The 15,127-nt window shown below is 46.2% G+C and overlaps 1 pseudogene; it reads right to left on the bottom strand.

Moving 5' to 3' along the window:
- Positions 1 to 325: 325 nt before the first annotated feature.
- Positions 326 to 13,684, bottom strand: LOC119975621 (annotated as a pseudogene).
- Positions 13,685 to 15,127: the final 1,443 nt, after the last annotated feature.

Here is a 15,127-nt window from a genome sequence, read left to right as displayed (position 1 = left end):
TGGTCGACGCCATTCAGTACTGGTCTCCGCAAACAGGGAACAGACAAAACGGCACACATGGGGGGGCCTCCCAGGGGATTGGAGGCCCCCAAGTGCATGCCCTCTGGGCAGGGTGATACCCTGGCACAGCTGGTACTATCCTGTCACTGAGCCTGTTACCCTGGGAGTGCCAGCCTGGCACTGCCAAGGTGCCCAGGAGGCACTGCCAGCTGCAGCAACACTGCCAAGCTGCCACTGCCAATATGCCAAACTGGCATTTTTTGCGCAGCGGTGATCGGGCCGGGGTGCCCTGAGCAAGTATGGTTGGGGGTGGGTTCGGGAGTCACGCTGTTAAAAATGGCATCCTGATCTCTCGCTGGACTGAGGAGTTCTAGCGAGTGGTGCTCCTTAGTGCAGAAAATGGGGCGAAGCGTGGCCTCATCAGGGATTCCCCGCTGAGGTCCCCTATCTACCTGGATGGCTGTTAGATAGCGGAGTATTTCTCAGCTCTCTGAGCTCCGGGAAACATCCGGCTAATCTCACGGTACAGGACTCTGTCCCCATTCTGGTAGGTTGTGCCCTGTGTTTCAAATTTGGAAAAGATTGAAATTAATGGTTCTCTTTACTGTTCGCTGATAGAATCTTTTGGGAATCTATATGATGATAGATAACCAGGGGCTAAACCAAATGGCTAGCTTTTTGGGTTGTGTTTCGGTATTGTTAGAGTTTGGTGTTTTATTGTAGCAAAGGTTAAAGTAATGCAATATGTGTTACTCAGGATTAGTTTCAGGTTCTGTCGTCTGGTTGTTAGCTCTTGGAACCATTCAATGCCCTCCAGGCTTCGCTCGGTGCTTGCTTTTCTTGCATTGCTTAAGGGCATCTTTTAAAGCTCCGAGCACAAGATCCGCGTTGGCTTTTGTGCAGTTGATGCCCATCAATCCAATCCGCAAAACCTACAGACCAGGAAATAGATCTATTTAGTCATGTATAGCTTAGAAATATTAACATAAATCAATCAATCTCTCTTTGCAAATGGAGGTACAGGGGTTACACTTGGAGGGACTGGAGCTTTTATGAAAGAATGCTGTAGCTTCACCTTCATCCTGCCATTCAACATCCTGAAGAGTTGTATATTGTTCATCTTGGGGAGTTAACGGTTAATAATTTAACTTGCTTGTACTTTGGAGCAATAGATTTTCCAATATAGACAGAATGGCTTTGAAGGATCTTGACAAGAAAGCATTGCTTGTCTTCTGCTTTCAGTGTCTGAATATGATCACGAAACGAGTGTTCAAAAAATTAAGTGGCAATAATGACATGAACCCTTGGCTGAGTAAAATGTAACTTTGGTGGGCTAGTTTATGAAACGTAGTGATCCATTAACTATGGATAGTGATTTTTAAAGCCTACTCATTAAAGGATTTGACAATAGTTAAGATAGGAAATCTTGATTGAGGGAAATAGCTTTAAACCAAACAACTACAGCTGTTTTACAGGAATGGACTGTTTCAAGGGAATTTGGAATCAGTACCTCGTCTGTGACATGTAATATTGATGTCGGCAAGATATGATGTATAAAGGAGCATGGCTTTTAACAGTTCTCTGGAGGTTTCAAGAGATAGAACTAGAAACCATAAGCCACTCTTTTTGTGCAGTGTAGACGGGTCACCTATACTGGACATCACTAAAGTCTGATCCAATGTACTCTTCTAAAGTGTCTTGGGCTTATTCGGAACATGTTGTGACCCATAACAGGAAGGAGAATTTACCATTGAATGTTAACACCTTTGTCGCTAGAAACACACAAGTAAAGAATAACACACCGGCCCACAGCAGTTCACTTATTCCTACAACTACTTGGCCCAAAGAAATAAAGCCATATTGTGACTTTCTGTGCAAGCTTAACATGTTTGAGGCATTTTCCTCTGTTGATCCTCCTGCAGGGAGATTCTGGCAGTTGTCTGCTAATGTTGCATATAATTGATAGCTGGCTGGCTGGATTGACCTCCATGTCAGATCATTTCTCCATGGCTACTCAGTCAAGACTTTAGTTTGAGCAGGAGAAATGTAAGTAATGTAGGTGAGTGTTTGGAAACAAATATAAGAGGTTCATTAAAGGATTATATCCTTTGACAACCTCCTCCAGATAATATATCCCAAGAGAGTATTAGCAACCATGGACTCCCATTCCATGATTATGCTCGGCAAAGTACTGCAGTGGTTTGCTATTGCCTTCTGCAGTGAGGCTGACCAGGAATATCTTCCATTCTTATCACCCGCCATCAGGTGTAATGGGATATACGGGCTGATAATCAACCTATTCAGCCACGTTAGGACTACACCTTCCATGGCCATGAAGTCCTGGTGTGGAACCAGCCACTCGGAGGTAGGGACACTGCCACTGTGACACAAAACTCCTTTTAAGATGAAACATCAAAAAACACCTCTTTCCCCAGAACCTTATCTATGCTTCATGCCTCCAGGTAATGAAGGTCTGACTACTTGATTATAGCCTTTCATAATTTACCATGGGTAATTTTCTGAGCTGCGTGTGTACACAATCAGCTCCCTGTTACGGTGAACTTGTTCCTGCAAAATGTACAAATAAAATGTTGCACACCATCATTCAATGTATCTGGGATCTTCCCTATGGCTCCACCCCCAATCTCAATCCTACCTTTCCAATAGGTGGATTGGCCATGCTAAATTGCCCGTAGTGTCCTAAAAAGTAAGGTTAAGGGGGAGTTGTTGGGTTACGGGTATAGGGTGGATACGTGAGTTTGAGTGGGGTGATCATTGCTCGGCACAACATCGAGGGCCGAAGGGCCTGTTCTGTGCTGTACTGTTCTAAATAGTGGGCCCCAGTCCCCCGGTGATTTCAATCTGATATTTCTTCATGGTGAAATCAATGATGTCTTTCCACTCATAACCATCTGGTACTGCGATTGTTATAACTGTTGGGAGTCTTGAGGCCTGAAGAATGAAAGACAAACAATTTTAATGTTTTCTCCTTGGTTTGCTTATCCCATTTATATCAATGCATGGTTTTCCTTCAGGACCAGACAATCGGGTCTACACGTTCACGGTGTGTAATGTAGTAAGTGAGATTTAGTTTATCATTTTCTCTTTTTCCCTTCCATTCCCATAAATGGTGTCACAATACTCTGAACATTTTGCCTTGTATCAATGACTTGGATATGAAGACTTCAAGTTTACAAATGACACAAAAATGAGTTCACACCGTAATTTGTGTAGATGGGTGCAAGGAAGTTGTTTAGCTTTGTGGGCTAGACATCTGGTTCGCGATGCAGAACAAGGCCAGCAGTGTTGGTTCAATTCCCATACCGGCTGAGATTATTTATGAAGGCCCTTCCTCTCAACCTTGCCTGAGGTGTGTTGATCCTCAGTTAAACTGCCACTAGTCAGCTCTCCCATGATGGTCATCTGGGACTATGTTGACTTTACCTTACAAGGGGATCTTGTAGATTACGAGTGAACACTTGGCAAGTGTGAGATCATTCAATTTGAATTGAAGAAAGTCTGGTACGCAAATCACTAAAGGTTTGTATAGAAAGGTTAAATCACTACAAATAGAGTGGTTGAAGTGGTTTGCAGACTTGCATTTAAATGGAGAAAGAAAGAAATAGATATGTTAATTGATTCATCATTAGCACGAGGAACCTATAGACATCTCTCTGTGCTCAACACGAGTCTGTGTGCCACTGCCATTCCTCCTTCCATCCAATTTTTGATCTTGTCCACCCATACAATCCTTCTCTGACCTGACCTGTTCTTTTCTCATGTTTCCATTTCTGTTGTCTCCAACACCGGACTCTCAACCTGCCCTTTCCAGTGACTACTTTTTTAATTTCCACTCATACACTTTAGCTAAAAATGAGCAATAAATTAAATGCTGGGACTCAAATTTCCCTGCAGACAGTTTCATTGGTTCCTGGCTCTGTCCATCAGATTCTAAGGACCCTTTGCCAAAGCCGCATTTCAAAAGTTATAATCCTCTTCTTATTCGCCTTATTGAGGGTACAGCTCTCAGCTTCGTACTGCACAATGCTCCACACCAGGGATTTTCAAGTTTTTTTCCAGATGTTCTGCATTCAAAGATCTTACCTGTGTTTGAGTACTTCAAATAATGCTGTTTTCCCAGTGACACAGGCACTCCTCTCTCTCGCTCAACCACTCCATCTCTCTCTCCACCCCCTACCCCTTCTGTCTTCCATCTCACTGTTCCTTCCCTCTCCCATCCACACTACCTTGCTTCTCCCACCCAACCATTGGACACCTGTATTACCTCTGAAGACTATTTATCTTAAGAATATCTTAAGAATAGGGGAGGCAGTGACATAATCACTGGACTAGTAACCAGAGACACAGAGTAATGCTCTGGGAATCTAGGTTCAAATCCCAACACAGCAGATGGTGAAATTTTAATTCAATCGAATGATCTGGAATTAAAAGTCTAATGATAACCATGAAACTGCCGATTGTCGTAAAACCCATCTGGTTCACTAATGTTCTTTAGGGAAGGAAATCTGCTGGCCTTACCTGGTTTGGCCTACGTTTGAATCCAGACCCACAACAATGTGATTGACTCTTAACTGCCCCCTCAAGGGCAATTAGGGATGGGCAATAAATGCCAGCCCAGCCTGTGATGCCCACGTCCCATGAACGAATAAACAAGCTCCCTGACCAACCCCTCAATTTACAGCATGTTCACACTGAAGCACACATGAGCATCACCATGTACACCTCTGTAGTGTGAAATCCTTCTGCTACTGGTGCTTGAATGCGTAACCCCTCAGTTTTCAGATTGCAGTGCTATTCCTTACCTTATCCTTTACAAAGAGTTCTAATCCCAACTCCTGTATCCCTTTGTATAGGTACTCTGCATTCTCCTGGTGAAGCTTCCAGTTTTTCTCCAGGCCCTGTATATAAATAGCACCGACACATTACAAAACATCAAGCTGTAAAAACAAGAATAATTCCCCACCGCTTTTTAAAATACTGAACCACCTGCAGACAGGACACCGGGTTTTTAGTAAAGGACAAGGCTCCGAGGAAACAGTCAGGATGCAGTGTAACAGGCAGCAGTTGTCAAAGCAGTCAAACACCAATCAGGTCTTGCATTCTGTAGAAAATTAAGCAGGGGTCCTGTAGTTGTTGCAATCTGGAAGGCCTGATTATTGAATGAGAACAGTATCAGCTGTGACTAGGATGACCCTTCTATTCAACAATGTGGCATTAGGGACAGCTATGAAGAATGACCAGCTGGGGTAAACAGAATTTTCGCTGCACTTTGCCCATATTTCAGGAAAATGGAGGGGAGAAACAGTGGTATTGGGGGAGGGGGGGGGGGGGGGGGGGGGGGGGGGAGGGGAGTGAGTGGGGGTGATGGGAGACTACAACATTAGTACTGATGGGTCTTAGATATTGTCCTGCGAAGTGGTGCAGTTAATCATATAGTATCCAGGGATTGCGGGCTGGGGTTGTGGCTGCTGTGATTGCAGTCTGATACTGTCCTGCGATGGGGGTGCAGTGAGTTAGATACTGTCCTGAAGGGATGTGCAATGAGTACTGACTGCTTTATGTGTTATTATGCTGACTCTAATTTGTGCTGATTTGGGACTACCTCTAGCTTGCACTGCATGAAAAATATGGAAAAACTATCCATTGCAATAACGTCATGTTCAGAAACTAAACAATACTCACTTCTTCTGCAAGAATTGCCAGCGCCTCTCTCAATGCAAAAAAGGCCAGTGATGGGGGTTGTATGGTGGTATCTGTAAAAACAGCAACATTTGTCAATTTTCATTTCCGCGTGTTTTGCATTGGCCACTTGGGCCCATGAAATCTGTTCAAGTCTACCAAAAGCATTTTCCCAATTGTTTTTGGTAGTATTTCAACATCAGTTAAACATCTGTCTGAAAGAAGATAAATAGATCCAAACTTCTGCAATACCGAAAGCGCTGGAAAAGTGACTCCATTACACAGTCTCTGGACTGAGATAATGTTGTGAACACATATGTCATACTTAAGGAGCCTATGAACCATTCAAGATCCACTTAAACATTAATTTGAAACTAATAGCCTAAATATTTACTAAGTTTGAATTGCTTGATTACATCACATTACAACTACTGTTCAAGATACAAACCAGTGCATAAACTAAGGCCCCTGAGTGAGTAGGTGACATGCAGGTACTCCCTCCCTCTCCCAGCTCCTTCCCTCTCTCACCTGCACCTTCTTCCCACTCCAAGCTATTACTTGACCCCAGCCCCTTTCTTCCCCACCACCCACCCAACTGATTCATCCCCATTCCCAACCATTCCTCCCTTCCCACCATTTCCTCCTTCCCCATGACCTGCCCACTCTTAATTGCTGCTGCACATCCACCCCTTAACGTTCCACCTGCCATCTCCTTCCCTCCGTCTCCAATCCCCTCCCTTCTCTGCACCCACCCTACTGCTCTTTCCCCACTCCCATTCCTTAATTCCCGTCACTCACTCCTTTCGCCCACCCAATTGCTCCTTCCCTCTCCCTCCTAACCTTTCCTACACCTCCAGCCACCCTCTCCTTCCCTTCCTCATCCATCCTCTCCTTCCTTCCACCTGTCAAGCTGCTCCCACCGCCTCTTTTTTCCCAAGCCACCCTCCCCTTCTTATCCCCTACAACCAAAACGCTCCTTAAAACTGATAATTTCCCACATGCCCAGGCATTTCCTGATCTCTTGAACATTTTCGTCAATGAATGAATAGAACTCTATCCTACTTTCTTGGGCTCCCATCACAGCCCCAGAGGTTTGAGAGCCAACTCATGCCAAGGTACAGCGTAGTTGGCTTCGTCTTTCGATTAAATATTTTCTGGCTGTAATAAAAACACACACACCTCACATTTGAAAATGAACTTTCAGAAACGGATGTAAATTATTTGTGAAAAGCTGTAGTTGTTATGTTCTATGACTTTTATGGAGATCCTGGTGATTGGAATCACTTGCAGACTGCTGGGAATTTTTACAGGTGCCAAGTCATCGAGATGTCTTTGACACAGATCGAGTGAGGAGGAGAGGTTGGCTGATCGTGGGAGAAAGTGAAAAGACAAATGTCATGTGGTAACAAATGGAATATTCATCCTCCTGCCGTCTTTCTCAATCCCTGACTGAGGATTCAGTAAATTGTTGGATTCAGTGTTATTTATTGGGAATATTGAATTTTTATGTTTTACCGGAACACAAATGGGAACTTGAAACATCGAGAGGAGCCTGCACCTGTTGGGCATGGATATTGCTGGGTATTCAGCTATGGCACTCTGAGCTGTCACTGATTCCCCCTGATTCCTGCCACTTTAAACCATCTGCTCAACCTTTAAGAAGTGAACATAGTCTGAGGGCCAGAATTTACCGGCCACCCTGTGGCATGTGTTCCGGCAGCGGAGACAGCTCTGTGTTGGTCACAAGTAGAATTTTCCAATCCCGCCAATGTCTACAGTGTTATGCCTTCTCACCATCTCCATTGATGAGCTGTCCTTTGGTGACGCCAGGCGTGATTCAACTAAATGGGAACAAAGTCCCATTGTTTGCACGTTTAGCCGTGTTATTCTTGGTGCAACCCCTGACCCACCCAAGCCCCAACACACTATGGAATTAAACGTGGCCCCCCTCCACACTCCCCCAACACCCACACAGGGCACCCCCAGCCCGATCACCAGCACATAAAAAATGCCAGCTTGGCACTTGGCATGCCAACCTGGCACCATCCCTGCCAGATGGCAATGCCCAGGTGGAACCAGCAATGCCCCAAAAGGCACACACCTGGAGGTCTCCGACACCGTGGGAGACTCCCATGAGTGCCGTTCCATCTGGTTGCCATTTGTGGAGACCAGCACTGAATGGCACACACCCAAGCTCTCCGTTGCGAAGGAGGATCATTCCCACACCTTGGGTAACTCAGGAATCGGCACAATAAAGTGAAACTAGCCGTCTCGCTCTAATATGCAGATTCGCCAAAACATGACCCTGCCCACAATTGGTGGGATTTACATCGCGACGATCTCGCGAGGCGTTGTGAGCTGGGTAGACGCCGGGGACGGGGTCTCACAGCTTTTTTTTTAATAAACAATTTTATTGAGGTAGTTTTTGGCTTTGTAAACAGTTACAGACATCAACAGAAGGAAGGCAAAAATGTGCAAACATCCACATACATTCAATACTTCAATCGTAACATACTGCACAAGCCCGCTCCTCTCCCACCGGTACTACCCGCCATTTTATCCCTCCTACTCTACTCTAACCCCCCACCCCCACCCCCTGCTGATGCTCACTCTCCCGCAAAGAAATCAATAAATGGTTGCCACCTCCGGGTGAACCCCTGTACAGATCCCCCCAAGGCGAACTTAATTTTTCCATACCCAGGAAACTCGACATGTCCGCAAGCCACAACTCAGTCTTCAGGGGCTTTGAGTCCCTCCACGCGATAGTATTCATCGCCGGGTTATCAGGGAAGCAAAGGCCAAAACATCGGCCTCTTTCTCCCCCTGGACTCCCGGGTCTTCCGAAACCCCAAAAATTGCCACCCCCGGACCCATCGCCACCCTTGTTTTTAGCACCCGGGACATGACGCTCGCAAATCCCTCCCAGTACCCCCTAAGCTTAGGGCATGCCCAAAACATGTGAACATGGTTCGCTGGTTCTCCCGCGCACCTAGCGCATTTGTCCTCTATCCCAAAGAATTTGCTCATCTGAGCCACCGTCGTGGGCCCGGTGAACGACCTTATATTGGATCAGCCCGAGCCTGGCATATTTCGTGGTTGAATTTACCCTACTCAGGGCCTCTGCCCACAGCCCGTTCTCCATTTCCCTGCCTAGCTCATCTTCCCATTTAGGTTTCAGTTCCTCCGTCTGGGACCCTTCCTCCCTCATGAGCACCTTATAAATAACAGAGACTCTACCCTCCCCTTCTTCCCCCCCTAGAGACTATTCTGTCTTGGATCCCCATTGGCGGGAGGCGTGGGAAAGATGGGACCTGTCTACGAACAAAGTTCCGCAACTGTAGGTACCTAAAATAATTTCCCCTTAACAACCCAAATTTCTCCTCAAACTCGCAAAACTCACTTCCAGGAACATATCGCCCACTCTTCCCACCCCCGCCCGCCGCCATACTCGAAACACCCCATCCATACTCCCGGGGGCAAACCGATGGTTGTCGCAGATTGGCGCCCAAACCAACGCCCCCGTCTCCCCTACATGCCTCCTCCACTGGCCCCATATCCGTAGGGTCGCCACCACTACCGGGCTGGTGGAGTACCTGGCCGGCAGTAGTGGTAGAGGAGCCGTGACCAGGGCTGCCAAGCTGGAGCCCCTGCACGAAGCCGCCTCCACCCGCTCCCAGATAGACCCCATACCCACCATCCACTTCCTTATCATAGCGATGTTGGCCGCCCAGTAATAATTATCAGACTCGGCAAAGCCAGCCCTCCCTCGCTGCGGTTCCTCTCCAGCATCGCCGGTCTCACAGCTTTTATCGGCCACGCTGCACCACGGTGAGCTGCTTTTTGGTCGCAGTGCCGTTGGATCACTCCCGTCATCTGTCTGTGGACAGTCACTTTCAAAGTGCACACTGACAACATCTAGCTCACCTTCTCCTCCATCATACTGAACTTGCCAACTTCTATACTTCTTATCGAATAGAAAACAATATATGAGCCAGAATCTCCTTCAACTGACCATCTGGAAGACGTAAGATTGAACCAAAAACTCCATATCCCTGCACCGGATTTCCTTTCTTTTGCCAGCCTCTCTTGCAAACTTTCTGTCTGATTCAATCCCAAGTGACGTTTTAAGCCATTGTGTGCTGTGCACCGTCAAAATCACATCTCTATCTCTACAACTTGGTCCACCTCCCCCTTACCTCCTGCACCACAATTCATCAGATAAGGGAGGGAAATGAAAAGCCTGTGGAACTAAATCTGAGATGATTGCTTGCTTTTTGAAGGAATAAGCAGGAAAAAAGAAAAGAACATTTATTGTAGGAATCTGGAATGCGTTATATCTTGACAGTGACCTGTGGTCCAGCAAGAATCAGGAAGGGATGACAAATCTGTAACTGCATCTGTAAATCTGCATTTGTGCCTACAATATATTCAATGGTCATCCTGGTGGTAGCAAGACACAGATCTGTGACCATGCTTAGGATCCTAAAGTAGCAGAGTGGGTGTGCGAAGGGATAAACAATAGCATACCAGGCTTTGTCATTGAAGGATAGCGGTGCTGTTCCAGGAGGGTAGTTGAGGACCTTCTGGGATCCCGAGTAAAGAATGTCAATACCTAAATGGAGAAAAATGGCTGCATCTGTCTGGCACAGAAAACTAGATACCCAGCCAAGTATTAAAATTGGCTTTGAAATTGACTTTAGCTGTTGCAAATCATTTATCTGGGGTTGAGGAGATGGGGAACATTGGACTTCTTACACTTGAGTAAGCTTGCTGATCTTGGTATCATGCAGTACACTAGTAGTTGTAAATGTGCAAGAGGACCTATAGAACTTGTGTCTAATGAAACCAAATCCAGTGATTAAAATTAGACTCTGCAGAATGGCTTTCAAGTTCTTAAGCAAAAAATAGTGCTATAATGCAGATATGGAAATCAGGTTTGTAGCCTTGTTTCCACCCAATGCGCCCTTTGAGCACAGGAATTTACCCTGTCAGCTCCTGATCTGACTTACTTTAAACATTGGAGTGCTTTTCACCAATGTCCCAACTGCTGGTGTTGGCGACACTTATTGTCATCAAATTGAACAAACATTTCCCAGGCAAGGAAAGAATGCAGGGAAGAAAATAATGTGAATCCAGGATCAACCAAGGGGGAAAATGGGCTAAATTCTGCTCTACCAGGAAAAGTGCCATGAAAGAGAACCCTTTCCACCTGTAACCATCATCAGAGGCCCTGATCTAAATCGTGGGAATAAATAATACTATGGGCACATGAATGGGAATAACAAAGGTCTCCAACCCAAAAGCTAGCAGGAAAATCGGAGCAGCACCCACACCATACCACTCTGATGAGGCATGTAAAAGAGTGCAAACAGTTTTTTAAATTCCTAAGAGAGGAAACAGCCATTGTTTTGAAAAGATTATCAATTTTCTCTGGACTGAACTATGCTCAACAACATCCAGTTTCTACCTGTAGTCTCAAAACAGGAATTAAAGGATCAAGAGAGGTAGGCAGGTTAGATGGTCTCATCATGTTAAGAATCAAATAGGTTTGTTTTGAATCACTAGCTTTTGGAGCACAGCTCCTTCCTCATGGTGTTGTAAGACTTCTTACTATGCCTGCCCTGGTCCAACGCCGGCACCTCCACATCATGTTAAGAATGTTAGGCATAATACATACCCTGCTTATCCATGTAGAGAGGAACCCCTCCCAGAGAGGCAACAGAATCAACCAGCAGCAAACAGTTATGCCTAGAAAGAAGTAGACCAACATTAGAGATGTGTGGAAAGGAGGTGTCCAAGTAGCATATATCAGTTAATTGATACATTATAGGTGGGGAAGTGGTGGAGCTCCAGAAAATACCAAGAAATCAGAGAAGGTTCAGTGATATTTTCAATTTGAGGCATTCTTCTATTCTCCATCCCTGAGCATGGTGAATTATTTACAGTTTTACATCAACAGTTTTACTTTTTTAAAATTAATTTAGAGTACCCGTTTCTTTTCTCTTCCAATTAAGGGGCAATTTAGTGTGGCCAATCCACCTACCCTGCACATCTTTGGGTTGTGGGAGTGAGACCCACCCAGACACGGGGAGAATGTGCAGACTCCACACGGACAGTGACCCGGGACCGTGATCAAAGCTGGGTCCTCTGAGGACACTAATACCATTCCTATAGGAATGGGCAATTCAGAGGTAATAGAAAGGGAGGAACTTAGAAAAATCATCATCAATAGGGAAAAAGTACTAAACAAACTATTGAGATTGAAGGCAGACAAGTCCCCAGGGCCTGATGGCCTACATCCTCGGGTCTTAAAGGAAGTGGCAGTAGCGATAGTGGACTCATTGGTTATAATCCCAAATTCCCTGGATGCGGGAAAGGTTGCAGTGGATTGGAAAAATGCTAATGTAACGGCCTTATTCAAAAAGGGAGGGAAGTAGAAAGTAGGAAACTATCTAACATCTGTCATTGGGAAATTGTCCCATCCATTACAGTAGTCCCCCTTTATAACGCGGGTGTTGGGGTCCAAGACAGCCACCCGCGTTGCAACCGAGCCGCGGATATCCACGATGGGGGTTTTAAATTTATTTAAAAATCTATGCTAGCGCTTCCCATTGAGAGTCTACGGGGGGCGGGGGGAGAGGTCAGACCCCCGTAGACTCACAATGGGAAGCGCTAGCATAGATTTTTAAATAAATTTAAAACCCCCATCGTGGATCTAATTAAAACAGTGTCAATTTCAGCGGCCGGCTCACTTTGATCCGGAGAGGGAAGCTGCTCTCTCACTGAAACAATCAGCCGGCCGCTGAAATTGACACTGCCCGCTGCTCTCTCCCTCCAATCCAACTTTTAAGTTTTAATTTCTGATTGGAGGGAGAGAGCAGCCGGCAGTGTCAATTTCAGCGGCCGGCTGATTGTTTCAGTGAGAGAGCAGCTTCCTTCTCCGGATCAAAGTGAGCCGGCCGCTGAAATTGACACTGCTGGCTGCTCTCTCCCTCCAATCAGAAACATTAAAACTTAAAAGTTGGATTGGAGGGAGAGAGCAGCGGGCAGTGTCAATTTCAGCGGCCGGCTCACTTTGATCCGGAGAGGGAAGCTGCTCTCTCACTGAAGCAATCAGCCGGCCGCTGAAATTGACACAACTGACAGTTGGGGTCCATAAGCCCCCCCGCGGTATATCGCGAACCGCGGTATTGCGGAGCGCGGTATAACGGGGGACTACTGTACTAAGGAATTAATAACAGGACATTTGCATCTACCATAGCAGATGGTGGAATTTAAACTCAATAAAATATATGGATTTAAAAGTCCAATGATAACCATGAAACTGACAATTGTCATAAAAGCCCATCTGGTTCACTAATGCCCGTTAGGGAAGGAAATCTGCCATCCTTGTCTAGCCTACATATGACTCCAGACCCACAGAAAATGCACTCTGAAATGGAAATGCTCACTGAAATGGCCTAGCCAGCTACTCAGTTGTATTCAATTGCCAGGAAAACACAAGAAAGGATTAAAACTATCATCATTCCTGGGTATGTCCTGAGTTGCCCTGGGAATCCTCAATACCGACTCATGGCTTCAGGTTAAACATAAGCAAGGAAATATCCTGCTGGTACGTATCAGCCACCATCAGCTGATGAATCAGTACTCCTCCATGTTGAACACCACTTGGAGGAAACACTCCAAGGGCGCAGAATATGCTCTGGGTGGGGAACTTCAATGTCCATCACCAAGAGTGGCTCGGTAGTACCAACACAGGCCAAGCTGGCTGGGACCTAAAGGACAGAGCTGCTAGATTGAGACTGCAGCAGGTGGGGAGGGAACCAACAAGAGTGAAAAATATATTTGACCTTGTCCTCACCAACCTGCCTGCTGCTGATGAATTGTCCATGACAATATCGGAGATGTGAGAGTCCTTGTGGAGACAAAGCCCCATCTTCACACTGAGGCGATCCTCCATCTTGCTGTGTAGCACTACCACCATGTTAATGGGATAAACTTCAAACAGATGTAGCAACTCAAGACTGGGCATCCAAGAGGTGCTGTGGGCCATCAGCAGCAGCAGAATTGTATTCAACCACAACCTCAATCTGCAACCTCATGGCCCGGCATATCCCCCACTCTACCATTACCACCAAGCCAGGAGACCAAACCTGGTTCAATGAAGAGTGCAGAAGAGCATGCCAGGAGCAACATCAGGCATACCTAATAATGAGATAGCAACATGGTGAAGCTACAGCACAGGACTACTTGTGTGCCAAACAGCATAAACAGACAGAGCTAAGCGATTGCACAACAAGCGCATCAGATCTAAGCTCTGCAGCCCTGCCACATCCAGCCGTGAATGGTGGTGGACAATTAAAAACTCACTGGAAGAGGAGGCTCCACAAATGATGGAAGAGCCCAGCACATCTGTGCAAAAGACAAGGCTGAAGCATTCGCAACAATCTTCAGCCAGAAATGCCAAGTGGATGGTCCATCTCAGTCTCTCTGGAGGGCCCCACCAGCACAGAGGTCAGTCTTCAGCTAATATGATTCACTCCACATGATATCAAAAAATGGCTAAAGGCACTGGTACTGCAAAGGCTATGGGTCCTGACAATATTCCAGCAATAGTACTGAAGACTTGTGCCCCAGACCTTGCTGCACCCCTGGCCAAGCTGTTCCAGTACAGCTACAACACTGGCAATGTGGAAATTGTCCAGGTGTGTCATGTACACAAAAAAACAGGACAAATCCAATCCAGCCAATTACCACTCTATCAGTCTACTCTCCATCAACAGCAAAGTGATGGAAGGAGTCAGCAAAAGTGCGCGACACTTACTCAGCAATATCCAGCTCACGGGCGCTCAGTTTGGGTTCGTCAGGGTCACTCAGCTCCTGACCTCAGTACAGCTTTGGTTCAGACATGGACAAAACAGCTGAATGCCAGAGGTGAGGTGAGAATGACTGCCCTTGACATCAAGGCAGCATTTGACCAAGTATGGCATCAAGGAGCCCTAGCAAATCTGGAGTCAATGGAAATTAGGGGGAAAACTCTCCACTGGTTGGAGTCATACCTAGCACAAAGGCAGATGGTTGTGGTGGTTGGAGGTCAATCATCTCAGCTTCAGGACATCACTGCAGGAATTCCTCAGGGTAGTGTCCTCGGCCCAACCATCTTCAGACGCTGCATCAATGACCTCCCATGCATCATAAGATCAGAAGTGGGGATGTTTGCGGATGGCTGCACGGTGTTCAGCACCATTCACAACTCCTCAGATAATGAAGCAGTCCTTTTCCAAATGCAGCAAGACCTGGATAATATCCAGGCTTGGGCTGAGAAGTGGCAAGTTATATTCACACCACACAAGTGCCAGGTGATGATCATCTCCTGCAAGAGATGATCTAACCATCGCCCCTTGACATTCAATGGCATTACCATCGC

This window comes from Scyliorhinus canicula, chromosome 13 (assembly GCF_902713615.1).
Source record: "Scyliorhinus canicula chromosome 13, sScyCan1.1, whole genome shotgun sequence".
Taxonomy (NCBI): Eukaryota; Metazoa; Chordata; class Chondrichthyes; order Carcharhiniformes; family Scyliorhinidae; genus Scyliorhinus; species Scyliorhinus canicula.
Note: the sequence above shows the minus strand (reverse complement) of the source record. Positions and strands in the feature narration are given on the sequence as shown.